Here is a 21850-nt window from a genome sequence, read left to right as displayed (position 1 = left end):
GTAATTAAGCTTAGAGGATTCATGCTGGTACCCATATTTTGGACACTAAGGTTCAGATTTGGGAATTATACCATGACAACCTGCATGATCACTTCTAAGCTTAATTCCTAGCTTAGATCTGGTACGCTGCCACCAGCCAAAAATATAGTGTTTGGCACACTTCCTGTTCCCCCAAAACCTTCCCTGGGGAACCCAAGACCCAAACCTCTTGAGTCTTAAAACAAGGAGAAATAAACCATCTGCTCCTCCCGCCCCCCCCACTCCCCGGTTGCCTTGGGAAGCTATACAAATCCAAACTCCTTGGATCTGAAAACAAAGAGGAATTAACCATTCCCTTCCTTTTCCCCTCACCAATCCCTGGTGAGTTTAGACTCAATCCCTTGGATTCCAAAACAAGGAAAAATCAATCAAGTTCTTAATGAAAATTTTTTACCTTTTCTTTCTTTAATTAAAATCTATCTCTGTAAAATCAGGATGGAAAATGCTTTACAGGTATTCAGATTTATATAGACTAGAGGGACCTCCCCCCAGCCTTAGATTCAAAGTTCCAGCAAACAGAGGTAAAAATCCTTCCAGCAAAAGGGAAAGCATTCACAAGTTGAAAGAAAACAAACATAAAACTAATCCGCCTTACCTGGCTACTTACAAGTTTGAAACATGAAAGACTGATTCAGAAAGATTTGGAGTCTGGTTGTACGTCTGGTCCCTCTTTGTCCCAAGAGCAAACAACAAACAGCACAAACAAAGACTTCCCTCCACCAAGATTTGAATGTATCTTGTCCCCTCCATTGGTCCTCTGGTCAGGTGTCAGCCAGGTTCACTGAGCTTCTTAACCCTTTACAGGTGAAAGATATTAACCCTTAACCATCTGTTTATGACGAGCAAAGCTTGCAAGGACCAAATTCTGCCTTCAACTGTGGACGCTCATCTCCCATTGTAGCCTATAGGAATCAAACGTACATCTGAGGGCACATTCTGGATCACAGTTGCATTATACTAAGGTCATAAGAAAATACAAGTACCTAGAGGGGAAGAGTGGGCTAGTGGTTAGGGTGCCAGCCTGTAGGTTGAGACACCTGGACTCTATTCCTGGCTCTGCTACATGTCTCCAGTGTGACTTCGGGCAAGTCACATGTGTACCAAATACCCACTAAAATAATTCATGTTAGACACCTTAGATGCATCTGACAATCCTAATAAGCACCTAATACCTTAAAATCTGGTCCCTAGTCTGAACTTATCTAGCTTCAACTTCCAGCTGATAGATTGTGCCAGACTTTTCTCTGCTATGCTGAAGAGCCCATCACCAAATATTTGTTCCCCAAGTACTTAAATACTATAATCCAGTCACCCCTTAACCTTCTGTTTACTCACTAAATAGCCTGAGCTCCTTGAGTGTCCCTATACGGAGGCTTGGCAGAATTTGGGGGTTTTTTATTTAGATAAATTATGGGTTTTAAGCACTCCCCACTAATCATTATCAATTCAGGTCTTCAGAGTTGTGGGAAATGAGGGTGGGATTCAGAAAACGGGCAGCATCAGACAATTTAATGACTGTAGATGTGTTAAAATTAAAACTTTAACCATTTAAAACAAATTAATGCTACATGTCAAAACATACCAAGTAAATATCTTTAAATAAAACTAATCAGTTCAAGTGGCATTTTTCATACTCTTCCCATCTATAAATTTATCAATTATCAGATGTTTCTTTATCAGTTTGTGTGCAGTGAAATAAACATTTACTGACAGTTACTGATTAAAAATGAATCCTTCCTATTCTAGTCATTCTCATGGATCCTCTCTGAATTCTCATTTTATAACATCCTTCTTTAAACTGTGGACCCCAGAACTAGACAGTTTTCCTGCAGCAGCTGCACCATGCCAAATAACCTCTCTAAGCAGAAGAATCGCTAGGAGAACTATGCGCCCATGGATTGCATTATTCTTTTTGGTCACAGCATCACCGTGGGAGCTCATGTGCAGTTAATTACGGTAACCCCCATGATACCCAAATCTTTTCTGGAGTTGCTACTTCTCACATTATCCCAACAAAAGGTTTTAATCCTGGGATCTGGCTTCAAACCAACCCTCATTTTTGATGTGGGAAATTAAAGCCCAAACCACCACTGGTTTTTGCCCATATCTTTCACAATTTCCCTCCAAACTGAGATGCCAAAGGGAGGGTGAAGGAGAAAGGGGGGTCATGCATCACAATACAACGACAGATCTTGCACAGGGGACATCCCACATTCTTGCCTTTCATGTCCTTCTCCCCATTATTCTCTCCAAGACTCACTGCATTAGCCCCAAGGTGCCTGAACTACTAACAGACAAATTCTTCCATTTAGATCAAGAAAGCTAAATAAAATCAGCAGGTGTTTCAGCCATGAAGTGGAGCTTTGCTGGAATATATCCAAACACCACCCTTTTCACTCTGGTTTTACTTCAGAAACAGCTAAAACTGCAGCTATCTGATGTGTTCATGTAAGAGGTAGCAAATCTCTGCTCCCCCCCTCCCCCCAATCTCTTTGAAATCTTAGATTGGATTATGGTCAGGCAGGTTGCTCTCTCTTGGTCTAAGCTGCTTTTGGTGCTCAATATAATAATGTTTTATCTCTGTGCTGTGGGTTATTTCAAAAGAGCATTTATTCTCCCTTACTCACCAGATCTCTCAAATCCAGCATTCCAGGCCGCTGGTAGTTCAGAGCCTTTTTAGATTCCTGAAGGAAACTCACTGAACTCTCATTGGCATGCAAGACATTCTAAATGCCTTTTCTGGTCTTCTACTGTAGTGAGGTATTTCTAAGCTGCCACATCACTCATCCACAGTAGGAAAGTGGTAACACCTTGGAGAGCAGCTTACCTGTCACTCTTGATTTCATTCAGGTGTGAATTTGCTTTAACCTGCATTAAAGTTTATTTTCCCTCTCCCAGGAGATAACCACAAACTTCTGAGTGTGACACTACCAAATGTCAAAGCAAAGGAGAATACACAAGTCCCCAATTCTGCAAAGCACCTAAGTATACTCCTAAAGTCAAACACGTGCTTGACTCCTGTTGAAGTGAATAGGATTTGTGTGTGCCTATGTGCTTTGTTGAATCAAGGCCTCATTAGAGCAGAAGAAGATATTTGCATCTCATTTGTCTGCCATCACAAAAAAGATTTGATTTCATTTTGAATAGCATCTTTTGCACACACTGTCAAATGGAATCTCATACCGGTCTCTATTCACAGCTGGTATAAACCAGCATAGCTCCATTTATTATAAAATCCTTTATTTTAATATAACATTTGTAGCCTTAAGCTACATGTTAGTTTTTCCTTTTACATAATACTGTTGAAGGATTAAATAACAGCAACAGAGAGAAACCATGCAAAAGGATAGATATTTCCAGTTGAGATTTGAAATCAGAGGTGAGAGCTACAGGGAAGATATAGATAGTCAAACCTGCAGGACAGGAGGATTTTGCACTAATGATTTTTTGAAAAGCAGAAGGGAAGGACTGCTACATGAACCAAATAAAACTTTGCAGCCACGAACATGCTTGCCTTCAAGTGTTGCGAGATCAAGAGAGAACTCACCATTGCTCGTGTCAGGCAGTCAGAGCACATTTTCATATAGAGATTCCCCTTTTCTTACACCCCATTTATCTCTGATAGGTGATTGTTTAAAAGCTTGACTTTCAGGGGGTCAGGTAATCTGGATTTCCCCAACAATAGCAGCCCTTCTTTCACACTGGACCTTGTTGCCCCTTCACCCCCATTCCTTCCCTGTTCCATGATGGATTTGTAGCCTTTTCTTTCTCCTTATGCACCGATTTTGACTGCCTAAACAACTTCCACCATTAATGCACTGCCTCCCCTCTACTTATTAGCAAGCCAGAGCTGTCTGTTTCCAACATATTGCACTTCTGTTTTCTGGCACTTTCTAGAAAATTGGGTTTGGCTTTTTGTTTTCCAGCAGAAGCACCATCCCAGAGGCCAGATTATTCAGGGGAAGTATTGAAATATCACTTGGCTGAGTAATGCATGTGCACAAACCCTTTTGAAAAGTCAAATTCACCTTGCTTGGGTAGTGGAAGAGTGTGACAAAAGGACCATCCATCATTGCATTAAGCTCAGGTCACAGCTGCCACCTGAATTCCAATAAGGGAGAGTTTCTCTCATTAGACACCCGCCCCTCCCCAAGGTGACATGACAACGGGACTTTATTAGCTTCACTAAATTGCCCATCTTAATGCCATCTGCTGAGAGGAAGGCATGAGAACAGTCCATAAACACTTGTGAGCATGTGATCTACAGTGTGGATAACGAACATACAGAGTTATAATGGTATGAATAAAGAAACCACCAGCACTGGAAGGGACGTGCCCTCCTGCTATGGGGCATAAGCCGACCCTTAACTAATGCAAGCTACAAAAACGTTCCGTGGGGTAGTAGATTATGCCATTTCCACTCATTGCAAGGTTTCTTGCACCTTCTGAAGCAGATGGTAATAAGCAAAGTCAGAGACAGGATGCTGGCTTAAACTGACTCATACTGTCTCATTGTTTCCTCATGCTTCTGTATCTGAATCCACTTCTCTTTTGTTATACTTGGGTTGTAATCCGTTTGGACCATATCTTTGTTATAGGTGAAATTCTAGCTTTTTGTTCTGGGTTTGTATAGCCCCTAACACAATGGGACCCCAGTCAATGACTGGGGCTGCTACATGCTACTCACTATAAATAATAGTGATCAGACTGATGGTCTGTTATTGAGTCTGACAATTACCAAGTCCCTCTGCTCAAGCTTGGGGCTAGGGGCACAGTGATGGAGGAGGAAGAGGTGCTGATGACTCAATCTGACACTTTCCCCTCTGAGCTAGTTCTTATGAACCCTCTCCACTGCCTCCACCCACAGAATGGTATGGTGTTAGAAATTCTACTGCTGGAAGTGATGTCATCTGAATGAGACCTGTCTGGTCATTACTAGCAATGATGCAGGGGAAAGAGCACAGTAACATGCTCAGATCCCAGGGGAGTTCATAAAAATGGCAACTCTAGAAAAGGTTTACCTGTAAACTGACCACATATGCACAGTCTTACACTGGGGGGCAGGGTCTGTTTCCCAAATCTGCCTTTTCTCTTGTTTAAAGTGACTTTATTCCCCATTCAGGGAAGAAGCAGAGCACACAAGAATTTTTTTTTTTAAATTCAAAAAGCCAACTCCTCTCAGATGTTTCAGATAAATGCCTTTTAAAGAGCCGTAATGCTCACAGAAAACTTTGCGATGCCTTCCATTTAGTGATGCTTCTGCTGATCTGTTCTAAATAATGAGGGGTGACACATCCTCAACATCTAGAACTGCAGATATTTGCCTGTGGCAGTCTTTGTTCCTGTCAGTGGCTTCTGCTGTTTTTTCCCCACCTGACATCAAAACTATCATCTTGTGGCACCACAAATGGCCTCTGAGAGATCCAAATGTGATGCCACAGATGGAGTGAGATTCTGACGTCAAGTGTGGAGCAAAAAAAATGGGAAAGGTGAGAACAGAGAGCCTGTCTCTGAGCAAACGTCCTTCATTATAAATAATGAGGGATGGAGAATGCTGAGTGCCTCTGAGTAGAAGGCTTTCAGAATCCAGGCAGACGTCACCAGCTACAATTGCTATTTCTCCTTTAACCAAGTGAAACTTTGTAACCGTATTTTGCTTAGGGTTTGCCTAAATGCTGTGATAAACCTCACCCATCAAACCCCCTCATTCTAAATATCCACGGGCAGATTGTCCCTTTATTCTGCCTGACTCCACTGAACATCCTCTAATTGCTAGTAACAGCCTTACTGTTGCTGTGAATTCTGACAGCTGTAGTTCAAGGTCAACCACAGTCACTTTCTGCCAGGTAAGCATCCAGAGATTTCCACCGTGGATTCCTGGTGTGTGTGTGTATCGGGCAGTAAGCTGGTGAAGGTGTTGGTCAGCAGCTGACCACCACCACCTCCTGTGCTGGCTCCCCCCGTTCCTGATGTAGAGAGGCAGGACATGACATGGCAGAGTAAGACTCCATTATACATTCACCACTGGCAGGAGAGTTGCTTGCTATGGAGTTCGAGGGGGCAGTTGACCCCCTAGACCTTGGTCCCTCCTGACTTCTCATAGCTCCTTGCCAAACGGCACTATAGTGTCTTCTCTTGGCTTGTGGGGGACACTATGGGGTGGGCCAGGCTGGGGCTTGTAATTGCCATGTTGTGCCTGCCAGTCAGATAGTAGCTGTGGTGGCCTGGGCTGGAGAGCAGTGCAGAGTGAGAGAGAAGAGTCCCGATCTTTGCCCTGGGCCAACCATCAATGAGAACCGCCCCCCCTCACCTGGCCCTCCACCAAGGGTACCAGGACTGCAAAAGAGCAGGTGGACCAAGCCAAGTCTCAATGTTACTGACTGAAATTTGGCCCACATGCCCCTTCATTATGTCCTCAAGGAAGGAGCTCCACGAGGGGCCTATTTAAAAAGTGGGGGGGGGGAATGGCCCTTCTCCCCCCAACACTCCTGGTGCCCTTGGCAGCTACTGCCCCCCCCCACCTTTCCTGGGATAGGACCAGGACACTACCTTTTGCTCCCCGCAATGGGATGGCAGAAGCAGGGATTCTGACACCTCTTTGCCCACTCAAGAATCCTTTTTTTGAAATGATGCCACTGTCCACTAGTGAAAGGCCCATGAAGGTGGACTCTGGATATAGTGGAGAATCAAGCCTTGAATATTTTCAGTGGTGTCAAAGTACAGTATATAGGAACTTGCATTTCTCTCTCCATGCCATCTGCCTCCCTTGCTCTCTGTGGCCAGCACATACCCAGTGGAGTTCAGCACTCTTAGCATAGTCTTGATCTAAATCCCATGAGATGTCTCATACAACCCCCAAAACCCAAGCATGAGTTAACGTGCAATCACTGGGAGTTTGAGGCTTTTAGAACAAATTGTGGTCTGTTAACCATTTTAAAACCAGAATGGAAGAGGAAAATCTTTTGTCCCTTCCATTCCTATAAGGAGCTAGAACTTCTGATAGTGGGATTGCATCTCATTTTCCATGTGCATACATATTATGATTAACTTTGGACTGAAACTGTACCTTTCATTAAAGAACTCAGACCTCCTTATAAACTTGAATTAAGTACATCTTAGTCTTTATTTTGCTGACATAGTGATACTGGGAAAACCCGCTTAGAGGAGATGTAGCTTACACTGCCCCCAAAAAGCTTTAGGCAATATAGTTTATACCGGTTGGAGGTGGGAAATAGATTATACTGGCAAATCCCTTTTATGCTCTTATCTCTCTTGCAGGGCTTTTGCTGGCATAGAAATGCCATAAGATGCACCTTTAAACAACATAGAAAAATAAGGACAGCCATATTGAGTCAGACCAATGTGTCCATCTAGCGCAATATCCTGTCTTCTGATAGTGGCCGGTGTCAGATCCTTCAGAGGAAGCGAACAGAACAGGGAATTTGTCAAGTGATCCATCCTGTTGTCCAGTCCCAGCTTCTGGCAGTTGGGTTTAGGAACACCCAGAGCATGTGGTTGCATCATTGACCATCTTAGCCAATAGCCATTGATGGACCTATCCTCCATGAATTATCTTTTTTAACCCAGTTGCACACTTGGCCTTCACAACAACCCCGGTAACAAGTTCAGATGCTAACTGTGTTGTGTGAAGTACTTAAGTTTTGTTTTAAACTTGCCACCTATTAATTTCTCTGGGTGACTTCTGGTTCTTATGTGAAGGGGTAAACACTTTCCCCACAGCTTTCCTGGTTTTATAGATCTCTATCTTATCCCCTAGTTCCCTTGGTAATCTCTTTTCTAAACTGAACAGTCCCAGTTGTCTTAATCTCTCCTCATATGGAAGCTGTTCCATACCCCTAATTTTCATTTGCCTACTCTAGTTTTTTCCAATTTGAATATCTTTAAAGTGTGGTGACCAGAACTGCAGGCATTGCTTACAAAGTTTTGTGAGTGTAGCATAGACTTACTCTAAACTTCAAAACACCCCTTAAAGGGAAGGGTAGTGCTGTTAAACCCATTTTATAAATGGCTAAACTGAGGTCTGTAGAGGTTCTGACGTGTTTGTCACAAGTCACTGGCAAAACTGATAACAGAAACCAGGAGTCCTGATTCCGACTCCCCTACTTCAACCTCTAGACATCAGTTGCCAACTTTCACATGGTAAATAAACAGCCCGACTTTCACAATAAGCCAAAAATCAAGCTAATCCCATTTCAAAACAAGCCAATCCCTAAGAACCCCAACACTCTGACTAGATCCCTCCAGCATGCAGTCTGAGACTGTGGTGGACACACTGTGCACCACTGACTCCCTCTGCTTGCTCCCCCTTGCCCCTGCTTGCCAGGAGTGGATTTAAAAAAAAAAAAAAGCCCAATTTCTGCATGATTTTTGCAGGCTTGGTATGTCTGGACATCACTGTATTCCCCTTACCTTTTTTTAAACAATACATTATATGGGCTTGTTGGGTTATTTTCTTTAGCACAATTATTCTTGGGTGATTATCGTGTGATTCCTGTTTAAGAATTTAAACCATTTTTAAAAACTGATTAATGCTGCTTTAGGTTGCAGACACTACTGTGAGCTCGTGTTGCTGGCCAATCAACTAGCACTGCCATTTGCTTCACGTGTCCTGATCATGCTGGTTAAGGACCAGACATACTCTGCTCACTAGGATTACAACAACTGTCTGAAGCAAGTTTTATGTAAATTGCTGCCAGGTTACATTTGGGCCATGTCAGGGCAGATGAAATAGGTTGTAAGCTGATGTGACATTGTGTAAAAGTGTCAAGTGTCAGAACACAACAAGAAGCGTCTGAAATGCCATAAAGCCATTAATTTAGGCTGTGAGTCAGAAGGGGAAAGGGAATCTGACCCAAAGCATATCAAAGAGAAGAGGAGGTATTTCTCATACAGAGCAGATGAGTTTTAACGCTTACGGCAATGCCATGAGCATTTCCTCTTTCAGTCCACCCTTTCCTTAAAAAGATCAACCCGGCCAACTAAAGCCAGAACTCTGGCCAGTAAGGAAAATTTTGGTACGTTTGACAATATGTTTGTCCGGTTAGATTCAGAGCAATCATTATCCTTCAGCAATCTGTCACTTATTTGGTGAGCTGTTGGGGCTGCCCTACACTTAACGGGTCTGATTTTTTTTTTTTTTCTGTTCAGTACCTTGTGTGTTTGAAGTAGGTATAACGCCTTACCAGGTCTGAATGGCAGCATGCTAAACTCACTTCACACTGGCGACAACTGCACAACGAGTTAGGCCTTTAATCTTTCTTATGCTTATTTTACCATGTATAGCAGTATGATGGTTTCCTATAGCTTGTCACATCATACACACACAACCTACAAGAACATCCTTCACTCCCACCTCAATCTCTCTTACTCCTGGCTTTATACATAAGGGTTAAGACTGAGCAGGGTTAACACTGAAGTTCAGTACTTCTCACAGCAAGCTTAAGATCTCCTTTGAGTCAGTATATGTACTGGACTGTTACCTATCTTCAGCTTACTTAACATAGAATATAAGTTAAAGAAAAACTATTTGGTCTTCACAGAAGGGAAATTAGACACCTATTTCTATGCTGCAAGAGTGTTTGTGTTGTGGTCCCCAACCTTTCTAGTATGCACCTTGCTTGTAATTGCTTACAGCTGACAGTCATGTTGTGCATTTTATCACCCAATGATAAATCCATGCAAGGAAAAAATAGTCAGTGAACAAAGATTAGGTGGATTGTTTATGAATTTTAAAGCTGGTCTTCAGTGGTGGGCAAAGCAGAAAATGGCACATTGATTATTACCTCTGAATATCAAGCGCAGTATAGCTCAGACAAATTGCCAGCTGAAATGCATGGCCATAAAATGCCTGGTCACTTTACAAGGAAATCTCTGATCAGTTTAGATTTCCCCCTATTCTTTGTATTTGCAAGTGCTTTGAGCAGAGCTGGGCAAATATTACACAATCTGCTAGATATATTCAATTTTGTTAACCACTGTGTTCCCATGACCTGTGAGTACAAAAACTTGACTGCTCATATCCCACTAATGTTTTGGTAAATTTGCAAGAATACTAGTGAAAAGCAAATAAGATCAATTTATTATGTTTACCCAAAAGACTCATTCCTGCAAGAAACTGAATATTGCTATAAACTCCTGAAGACCTTCAGCTTCCACCGACTTGGGCCTTGATTCAAGAAAGTACTTCAGAATGTGCTTGTGTGTTGCCCTGAACAGGGATGCTTTTCTGAATTGAGGCCTTTAATGGGAGCAAAGAACACTCCACACCTTGCAGGTTCAAAACCCCAAAGCTCATTTTTTACCCACCTGTAGAACAGAACATTTTGAATTGCACTTTTGAGGCCAGATCCACAATTGGTGTAAATAAGCATCAATGGAGCTTGATGTATATCGGCTGAAAATTTTTGGCCCTTGGAAATCTACACTCAACTGTGCAATTTAAAACTAAAATTTGGTTGGTTAGGTAAGTCATCCAGCTAAAGTATAGAAACATAACTAATCCATCCAGCGTAAGTGAATAATCAATGCAGCATCTTTCAAATATTCTTTGTGAATACACTGCACAGCAATAATTCAATGGAAAAATCTGCAAAAAAAAATCTGAAAAATGGATTAATTTAAAACTTTTGTATGACCCTTCTGCAAACAAAGTGAAAATAATCAGATGCTATTTATTATGAATGCTATTCAGGGCACCATTTAAAGATACACTTAAATGATTTCCTGAACTGGGACCTCTGTTCCTAAGTTTTATGTAAGTTGGCTTTTCTGTGGGTGCCTCATGGAATAGATAAGGAAATGTGTAGAAAATCCTTGCCTAGGGTATGAATTCTATCAGTTTTACATATCCATGTGCCCAAATATTTTCAGGAACTGATGGGGACTGCTGCCCATGAGATACCTGGTGCTTGAATTGGGAGTGGGTAGAACATGGAAGCCAGGAAACCACACATCCACTAGTGTTAAAATAAAGTATCTACAAAATGTCTTCTGAATAATCTGCAGACCAGGTGGCTCAGTGGATATGCAAATAAAAAGCATAATGAAAGACCTCCAAGGACATTACATTAGTCATATCTCTAGAACATGTTGCTCAACAGATAATGTGATTAAACACATCCTGTTCCTTTGGATAGGGCTCTCATGTATGGAGTCTTCTGCTGCCATTATCAGGAAGAGGCATTTGGGAATGAGAATTTACGAAAGACTTTGGAAAATCGGCTTTTATATAAGAGGGTATTTTTTAAAAACCCACTCTGATTTCATTGGCCAAAGATTGATTATTCATTTAGATAATGGTCTGCTAGAAAGAAAAAGGAAGGACTTTTATAGGAACAAACTGACCCAGAAGAAAATACTTCTTTGTTAGGCAAATCTGATTCATACCCCAAGGAGAAGATCTGTTAAATACTCGGTGCTGAAACAATGATTTAATCTCCCTAGAAGCAATGAGGCTAGGACAGCCCATGATGGGCCTGATTCACTTCCACTCAGACTGAACACTGTTGTTCAACAGCGACTTCTTCAGCGTTGCCCCTGGTTTACATTGAGTGGGATGAGAGGACATTCATGCTGGCTGTGTCTGGAGTGTTCTCCTGTGTCCAGTTCTTACATGTTTAAGGTGACAAATCACATTTTCAGCTGGGGGGAGGGGTCAGATCCTCAGCTGGTGCAAATCAGCTTGGCTTCACTGAGACACTCAGATTTAAACTGGCCAAAAATCTAGCCAGTCACGTGCTTTCAGCTGCCCTTTAGTGTTTCAAAGTCTAGGGGCTCTCAACTTCAGTTACAAAGATGGCAATAAAGGTAGAAGTCCTCTTCCAGTTGACACAGGCTTTCAAGACACTTGCTTACTCTGCAGTCAGCCTGCATAGTGATACTGTCCAAAGTAATGAAAAGAACACCACTTGCTATTATATTTTGCTTCATGCGCCAGAGGAGTTGATGCAAATTTGGGACACAAAACATTCCTGTCCTTGCTGAAAGGATCCATTTTTCTGACCAACTTCATCCTTGATCAGTGTTGCTTTAGATCATTACTCTTTAGCTTTTAGCGAGAGACCCAAACACTTGTTTTATCTATGTGCAATGTGAACAACAAAACAAACATAGAGTAGCTGCATCTTCTGTTGCCCTTGCATCCATGTTAGCCAGGTAAATTGCAGTGAGTAGCTCATTATTATTCCTGGACTGTGCCCACAAACATAAGACCAGGTTCTAAGTGGGCGTGAAGTGCTGTAGCTCCATTAAAAGTCAAATTCTATCCCACCTTACAGAGTCAGTAAGAGGAGCTGTCATAAACAGATTGTTAAGGGTTAATGTCTCTTCTACCTGCTTCTCTGTATTGTGATAAGGTTCAGATCTGAGAGGGAATGTTATGACATGGTTGGCAGCTGAGTGGGATAGATAAGAATCCAAAAGCCAGTAAGGTTATTAATATGCTTCTCTGCTAGCTGGTTATAAGCAGAGGGAAGGGGTTTACTTTTTTTTTCAAACTGCAGCCAGAGAATTTTTTTTCCTTGCTCCTCTCTAGCTGTGCATAGGGAGGGAAATTAAGGTTTAATGACGGTCATTTGTTAAACAAAGCAGCCTTAAGTGGTCAGCAACACACTCCAGCCAGAACACATTTGTAAATGAAAGAGGGTTTTCTTTTGCTTTTTAACTCTTTCGGGAGAGGCTCGTAAGTTAAAAAGGACTCTGTTGCTAAGCAACTCCAGGAAGCCAACAGAGAACCAGCATTTCAGGCAGTAAACACCAAGGATGCCTCAGCAAAAGAATAGCAGGATAACCACTGCGTTTCGAAAGAACCGCCTGAACAGACCACGAGCACGCAACAAGTCCATAGACCAAAGAAAATGAACATAGGAGGACAGACAGAATATTATGCAGAACTAGCCAAGGAATGAGGCAACCCACACGAAGACAACAGAAGAACGGTGCCCAAGAAGAAAACAAAGAAGCAGATTGATGCCGCCGTCACAGAAGGACAGATCAAAAGCTTCCAGAGAGGCCCACCGACAGCCTGGAATTAGAACAGCTAGCACCAAAACCACGCCAACTAACAAACCCTTGCGCCAATATTTTCCTACAGCACAAGAACTTCCACTACGAAGGCAGGTGATGACACTGAGGCAGGCCTTAGAAATATGTTGCCAAGACCTTGCTTGGTACCGCACTCTGGAAAGCACCAGTACAATGGTAAATTGAGGCCACCTGTTCATGGACCCTTCCCAGAAGGTGGGGCTGAAATGCCCTAAGGAAGAAACATGAACAATAGTAGAACTTTTTCACACCACCCGCCAATATCAGATGGGAAACATCTGAAAACTGCCTGTCGGCGGTCCAGCAATACCAAAAATGAAACAGATGTGTACATTCCGCCCGACACGTCCTACCACGATTGGCAAAGAATATAAGCACTGGCTACCGAACAAAAGGTTAACAATTGACGAGCTGCATCTCCTGAACAACCAATGGAGCAGTTCTTAGCTGCTTCTGAGGAAATAGAGATTGTAACATCCTAGATGGAAACCCAAGAACGGTAATCCGAGAGGCCGGGAGATTGGCAGCCCAAATGGATGACGTGGCAGAAAAGAATAAAAGCTACTGTCAAGGAACGAATACCCATAGGGCACAGCCGACAATAAACCCTACAACCGAGGCAGCCACAGACCCCACCTACAATCCGGCAAGAAAACAAGCACACGATGCCCTAGTCTTAACACCTCTAAACCAGTCCCATAACAGCCTACCTCGACCCAGGACCATCAGCTGAAGATGCTTAAGTGTAAACGAACTGGAACATATAAAGGCCAACTGCCCAAGAACCCCACCCGAGTCATGGTCATTATCACACTCATCAACACCAAGATCCCACCCCGATGCCTCTCGAAATCTTGCGAGGCGAAGGAAAATTTTGAGAGTGGCGGACCAGAATTACCCGCATCGGGAAATCACGGGGTCATAAGTGTCAGCTATCCACCAATCCTCGTGACCCAACTCATCACCAAAGGCCCAAGTGGATCCATTACTCCTCATGTACAAAACGCAGACTGCCTGCAGCGAACGCGTCCAGTACGAAGCTGTCAGAATGTGACTTGCATCTTACAATTATGATCCATCCCCCATCCTGCTGGCACTGGGGGTAACTCTGCACCAATCAGGTGAAGCGGGCCAAGAGAAGTGGAAGTGTTACGACCGGAGCCAAGCAGGCACTCTCAGGAACCCGTTCCTGGGAGAGTCATCCACAGAGGGCTCGTCTTATTACGGAACGAGCCCAGAAGAGCAGTGACCCGGATATTTCCCTGCCAACCGACTGAACAACCCACAGTTATCTCCATCCCAGACCCAGAACTGGAACAGCAACCAAACACAGCAAGCAAGTAAATATGCAAACCCATTCGCGGAACCCCAATCGCAAAGCGCGGCCGGAGCGAGCACTGAATGGCAGTAAGCACGGAACACGCCATGACCAGCCAAAGGAGGCTCCCAGCCCAGAGCTGAACCTACCATCCAGGTGCCACACCGCCGGTCAGAGGCTCGCCGTACACCAGCAACCGAAACTCACCCCCCCCCCCCACCCACCCCGCCGCCATCACGCCGCCCCCGGCACACCTACACACTCCGGCTTCCAGAGGACCATAGTCCCCTAAGTCCAGCACTCTCACAGGAGAAACTGTGTCCCGAGCCTCAAGGGAACCATTCCAGGAGCGGAGTCAGATAAAGCCGATTGACAGCGGCTCTAGTAAAGCTGGCATCAGCTCACGAGCATCCCACGTTCCCTCCTACTCGTTCTAACCGATCCTGGTTTTTCATAGACCAAGGACTTGGTTTTATACAGAAGAGTATCTTTACTGTGGTGACACCAGAGAGATATGCAGCCGCCAAAAACAGTTGGTGTTCGTCAACTAAGTCGACAGGGGAAAGCTTCTTAAGCTTAGCCCATGATCATCCTAGGCGCGCATCGCCTGGGGAACAGAACCAAGACTAGATTTGGTGGAAGTTTCCCTACGATGGGATCGCGGCGCACGGCAGACGTGCACTCAGAATAAGTCTGGTCTTGTGAGGTGCCAGAGTGGGACAGCCCATGACGCAGGTCAAGGCCCCTCTCCCCATCGCACAATGCGCCCATCAATTGAGGTCCGACAGATCAGCGATGGGAAGCCTGTGGAATATTCTAGGCCTCCTGGTTCGCCAAAAAGACGCCCAGTGAGGAAGGCAGTAACATACTGACTTTGCGTGACTTGTGCTACCCGCATGGCTGGAAAGCCAGTAGCTGGCTATAAGCAACACCAGGCTAAAACTTCGGCCAGGCCCTAACCGTACTTTTTTGCCCAGCGTAGTCTTGCCCTCGTGATATCCTCTACGGAGATCGGCACAATAGTTCCTGGGCAGGGACAACATGAAAGAACGTGGGAAACTCATGGGTGAAACGGACTGTGGTACCAGCCCCTGTACCACACATCAAACCAATGGCCTGGTCGAAAGGTTTTGAATGGAATCTTTGGGGCCATGACCGTCAATCGTGAACGAAGCACTCCAACGATGGGACCTTAGTGTTAGCAGTTGAGTCTCTGTTGCTTACAGGGCTGTAACCTACATCCTAGTTTATGGGTTTCACCACCATTGAACTTGTGTATGGCCATGAGGTTAATGGGCATTACCAGTTGGTGAAGCAGCCAACTGGAGGGTTCCGCCTCCCTCCAGGGACTAATATCTGGACTGTGTAAGCAACCTACAAAGCACCCTCCGAACACCTTAGCCCTTGCTAAAACAAAAACCTAAAGGATGCTCAGGAAGAGCAAAAGGCCGTCATGAATAGACAATACCAGAGAGCATTCCTTCAAGGTAGAGACCAGGTTATGGTCTTGAGACTGCCAGCAGCATGACAAATGAAGCATCCGGGAAGGGCACATGATCCAAGAGCGCCTGGGTGTGTAACTACCTCATAGCATTTCCCAATTCCTCCCTAAAACCCAGGAAGTGTACCATGTTAATCTCCAACTTCTTCGTATTTCCAGATGACCTACAGGTTTGTCAGTTACAGCTCAGGGAGATATGCTGATGGCCCTGAAGGTGTCTACTACGAAGGGAAAAAAGACGGTGGCGTGGAAAAGTAATCTCCGACAACCCTGGAACTGTCTGCAGCGGCAACAAATCAAGGAGCTGTGCACTAGCTCGCCCATTGTTCTCAGCCACCCACAAACGGACTGAACAGGCAATACCACCCATTGACACAGGTAATGCCACCCAATTAGAACCCACCTACCGGATGTCTCCTCATTGCCCAAGCTGCTCTATAGACGGAGAATCCAGAACATGCTACAGATGGTATAATACGCTCATCTACCAGTGCATGGGCATCTCCAGTGGTTCTGAATACCCACAACGCAGATGGGGAAATACTTTGCGTGACTAACCGTAAGCTAAATGCGGTAACTCGTCCGGACAACTATCCAATGCCATGCACCGATGAGCTATTCGAAAAAAGTTGGGACGTGCCAGTTCATCTCTTACAATTGCTTAACCAAGGGTACTGGCAAAGTACCTGCTAGATGAACCTGCCCAAAGAGGTCATACATCATCACCTATCATAGGGATGTATGAATTAATGTGCTTCTTTCGGCTGCGAAATGCACCTGCCCCTTCCAAAGCTGGTAGATCGTCTACTAGCAGGATTGGGAAAATAGCAGTTGCCTACCTCGATGCATTGGGCCATTTTTGGATATTCATGGCCCGAACACCTGGAAAAGGTCTTGAGCACATCAGTCAGGCAGACCTAAATCTGGTTAAGCTAAAAAGTGTCAAATAGGCCAAAACAGAGTGACTACCCTGGACCCCAGGTGGTCAAGGAACCCATAAACCCTCACTAGGCCAAGGTGGATGCCTATCCAAAGTGGCCTGTCCCAAAGTCAAAGAAACAGGTCCAATCCTTCTTTAGGCTGGCTGGGTACTACAGGCGATCTGTATACCAACACAAAGCCAAAATCGCGCCCCCCACTGACCGACCTGACCAAAAGACCCAACCAGATGCATTTAAAGTGGACTGATGATGTCAAAAGGTCTTTACCCCAACTTAAGGCGACCAGTCATGTCCTGACCTGTGCTCAGGGCCCCGGACCTCTGAAAGCCATTCCTAGTAAACGACAGATGCATGTGAGTGTGGTGTAGGAGCAAATTCTCATGCAAAAGGACCGGATCAACTTCCATCCTGTTTGTTTCTCAGCAAAAACTGTCTGAGAGGGAAAGTCACTGGTCAATCATGAAAAGGAATGCTACGCCATGTATACGCCTGGAAAAGCTACGCCCATAACGTTTGGGATGGCGTTCTCAGCTACAAACGACCATTGCTTGCGCTAAAGTTGCTTCATCCTGCCAAGGGAATCAAACAAAAACTTCTTTGATGGAGTTTAGCTCTCCAACTTTGATTTTGAAATTCAAACACATTCAGGACTTCTAACAAAGGACCTTATGCACTCTCTCGTAAAGTTCCCAGAATCCATCAGTTAAAGTGTTCTAAAATGTAGAAGTCTGTTAGTTATATACTTAGTAGTATAGTTAAAGATACCTGTGTTGTATAATCGTTATTTTAATTCTAGAAGAAATCAACAGCCAGTGAGGTTCCCCACTGTCTGCGATTGGGGGGCATGTCATAAACAGATTGTTAAGGGTAAATGCCCTCTCTATCCTGGAAAGGGTAAAAACACCTGACCAGAGGACCACATCAGGGAGACAAGATACTTCTAAATTTGGGGTGGAGGAAGCTTTTGTGTTGTTCTTCTTCCCCGGGGGGTCTGAAGAGACCAGACATTACTACAGCTCTCAAGTTTCTGTCAAATAGTAGTAAAAACAGGTGTTAGGCTTTTGATTGTTTTACTCCTATTGCAATTGGGACGGGCTGGTTCCCTTTTTATGTGTAGTTGCTGGAATATTTGATTTGTAATGGTACTGGGAGGAAAGTTTTTTCTGGGTCTGTAACTATAAGGACCGTAATATTTACATCTCTTGAAGTTACAGAGATAACCTTCTTTACTTTTGTCCTTTCTTTATTAGAAAGAGTCTTATGAGAACCTGGATTGATTTTTTTCCTTGTTTCCCTTGTTTCGATCCCAGGGATTGAGATAACTCACCAGACTGGTGGGGGAGATGGGAGGGGGAGAGTAGAATCTCTCTCTTTCCTTGAACCTGTTTGCCTCTTTGTGGAAGGGAAGGGACATGCTTCTCTGTATTGTGATTTAAAGAGTTTGGATCAGTAGTCTCTCAGGATAGCCCAGGGAGCGAAAGTCTGAGAGGGGGAAAGAAGGGGGAATGGTTTATTTCTCCTCGTTTTAAGGACCCAAGGGATTTGGGTTCTTGGGGTCCCCAGGGAAGGTTGGGGAGGTCAGAGTGCCCCAAAACACTATATATTTTTGGGTTGTGGCAGTGCTATCAGATCTAAGCTGGTAATTTAAGCTTAGAGGATTCATGTGCTAGTATCTCATTTTCTGAACTCTAAGGTTCAGATCTGTGAGGAAATGCTATGACAGGAGCTTTTTACTGAAATCTCTCACATGCCTGATTTTCATTGTCTTCATGCCCCTGAAGTCTTTTCTTCAGCTTTTTGCCTTGATTCTAACTAACCAATGATGTCTGTGTTCACCATCTGCCACTATGGAAAGTGCCAAGTATTTACCAAGGACAACCTCACCTATTTTGATATGTTTAACCATCTAAAAGGACTGGATAACTAGTGAAACGACACATACTGAATGGGTCAAATTAACTTCTGGTGTAACTCCAGTGATGACTGTGTAATCATGTTGTGGAATTTGGCTCCATGTTTTCTAATTGACAAATCAATCCATTTCTGAACACCAGCTCATATGAAAGAAATGGTATCTTGAACAGCTACCTATCTGTTTGTGCATACAGTCTATCAGCATTTAGTCCACTAAGCCTGCAGCAGTGGCCAAGTTTGGGAAAAGTGAATCCACAAAGCATTCCTTGATGATCTGGAACAAAACAGCTGTGATGGTATTTAGGTGAGCACAGTTCTCAACTTCTAAGAGCTGAGCAGATACAAGACCTGTTTCCTTCCATTCAGGATGGCTCAGGGATGTTTTAACTTTGCTAAAGTTTTTCTATCCAAACATAAGCATGGCGATACTGGGTAAGACCAATGATCCATCTAGTCCAGTATCTTGTCTGACATCAGGCTGTCAGAAGACATCTAGACTGATATCCAAAGGAAACTGGTGACTAACTCTCTCACCTTCCTCAGCCTCCTTTGAAAATCTCAGCGTTGTTGGTTTTCCCCCTAAATGTTAATTTCTACAAGTGCATTATCAGATACAATGAGCTGGACTTGTTTTAGAACCTACCTCCAGCAGACTAGCAGTCAAGAAGCAAACCAAATCCAGACCATAAACCTCTAATCTCTAGACAAGAGTAACACGCATTCTACATAGCACAAACTTCATTCATAAGTCACTGGATACTGTAGGCACTATGGGGAAGGGGAAAAAGAAAAAGACTTTTAAAACTAAAATGCTGATTTTTGTGACTAGAGGAGGTTGAAATGTTTCATCTACACAATTTTTTTGGCCAAAAATGGCAGATTTTTCATTTTAGTCAAATGGTTTTTCAGAATTTTCTACAGGGGCGGAAAAAAAACCTTGTGAATAGAAATTCTGGGGTTTCAGTAAAATTGTTCAGTTTGTCAACATTTTCATGGGAATTAATATTTTTCAAAATTTCCCTTGTAAAATTGTCTTTTACATTCAGTTCTATCTTGACTGCTTGTGTTAATTAGCCATTTTGTAAGGCCCCTGCATTTCAGTCAATATTTTAGAAGCTGACAATAGCAGATAAGGGTGAAGAGTGGTGGTGAAATTTTTGAGATAAAGTTTAGGCCAGTGAATGCTGGGATGTCCATTAATGCAGGTTTCATTGTTTATGGGGAGAGATGAGGGGGAGAAATAATGCAATAAAATTTTGCATTTCATACAGTTCCATCCAAATAACTGTTTACGGTAAAATAAATATTCAAAAATCAGCACATAGACATGATTACATGCAATCCATTTGGATTTTTCACCTCAACAGCTGCAGAAGTAGATGAAATGCTAGAATCTCTGGGCACAAATTAATATTAGAGCACTTTTTTATTGATTCAACCTCATCTTTGACGAGAACATTAATATTGTGTCTAAAAGATGAGTGGAAAAAAAGACTAGATCTGCAGGATGCATCCTAGCCTGGATTGCAAAATGACTCATGTGGTGTTACAACATTATGATAAGTGTTCGGATACTTTTATAGCCAACATATCAAAAGGGCAAATCCAAGAATACACTAAAATGTTTTTTGATACAACAGTTCAAAACCTCAGATTTTTTCATGGATTGATTCTCCACTGCCTTGCACTTTCCACCTTATGGGGACATTTCCTGCAGAGTAGGAGAATTTTGAGTTAATGGGTAAAAAAATTCATAAGTTCCAAATGACACAGAACCCTAAAGCCTTGTAAATGGGAATACATAATACAGGGTAGTGGAGAATCTTTCCTGTTGGATTCAGACCTGTATATTCAGGTTCCACGTATAAACATTTTATAAAAGGTTGTTAAATAATAGGTATTATAAGCAGGTTACAGACCATGAGCAGTATGTGGTATAAATGGTTATAAAGGCACCAATAGTTATAAGCCATGGGTTTAACCAACCATTGGATTTTATAACAAATTCAAACTGATTACCTATTTATGAACATCTATTAATCATTTATTAAAATTTATAAATGGAACCTTACTGTAAATTGTGACCAGTCAAGTGAAAGAAATATATGTTTAAACAATGGATAGATTAAGCAGAAATGAAATGGACATAATTGCTTCAATAGTTCACTAAACCCAACAGAAATGGCCCCATCTGCAGCCTCATTGAATAATTTTTTCTGGCAAAACCTGATATCTTCCTGGCCTTATGCTACTGAAGATGCATTAATTACAACACTTCGTTATTGACTTATAAATCAGTTGTGGGAAGGTATCAATTTCTGTTTGTACGTTACTAAATCATTTTGGCAGTTTTCTTTGAGAGCAGGAAATTGCTGACAAAACAGCTAACTCACTGTGACCGTAAACCAATCACTTCCATTCTGTGGACCTCCCATTTCTCCATCTGAAGAATGGAAGTAATACTATTTACCCAAGTCACCGTGAAATTATGAGCAAAACGCTCATAATTCTGGGTTTCAATGTATTGTTTTTCCTATATGATTTTTGTTCACCACTTTAGCAAGCTTTCGGCTCAATTGTTTTGGCTTATTTGTCACATGTTGATGTTTGATTCCCTGAGTCACCAGTACTAGGAATATGGCTTGCGACATGACTTTTCCCATGCAACTTTTCCAGTTGAGCTCAGTATAAATTTGGAGCTAGTCCAGCTGCCTCTTTGCAGATGTCCAGGATGAATGCAAAGCTTTGCAGAAAACTGATGGGCATATGGCGGGCCACTAATGCTTTGATTCCCTGTTGCATTCAAACCAAAGTTGATTTTGAGAAAATAATTTGGGAGCTTGTTACCAAATGTTTGTGAAGTACTTTCAGATTCTCAGCTGACAGGTATGATGGAAGAGCAAAGTTACCAATATCCCTACTTTGTAGGAGGGATAAGCACTACATTTGATCATGATGATAGCTAGCACAAAGGAAAAGGGATCCAGTTAGTCTTTGCATCCCTCCTTAAGGGTAGAATTGGGGTGGGGAGAGCACCTGCTAGCTGAATGTGTATACCTGATGAACTTGCCTACC

The 21850-nt window shown here is 43.1% G+C and overlaps 1 protein-coding gene across 3 annotated transcripts in view; it reads right to left on the bottom strand.

The window, feature by feature from the left end:
• Positions 1-21850, bottom strand: part of KCND3 (potassium voltage-gated channel subfamily D member 3) — a 244311-nt gene that overhangs the window by 186864 nt on the left and 35597 nt on the right. The window lies entirely within an intron of this gene.

This window comes from Chelonoidis abingdonii, chromosome 4, assembly GCF_003597395.2.
Source record: "Chelonoidis abingdonii isolate Lonesome George chromosome 4, CheloAbing_2.0, whole genome shotgun sequence".
Taxonomy (NCBI): Eukaryota; Metazoa; Chordata; order Testudines; family Testudinidae; genus Chelonoidis; species Chelonoidis abingdonii.
Note: the sequence above shows the minus strand (reverse complement) of the source record. Positions and strands in the feature narration are given on the sequence as shown.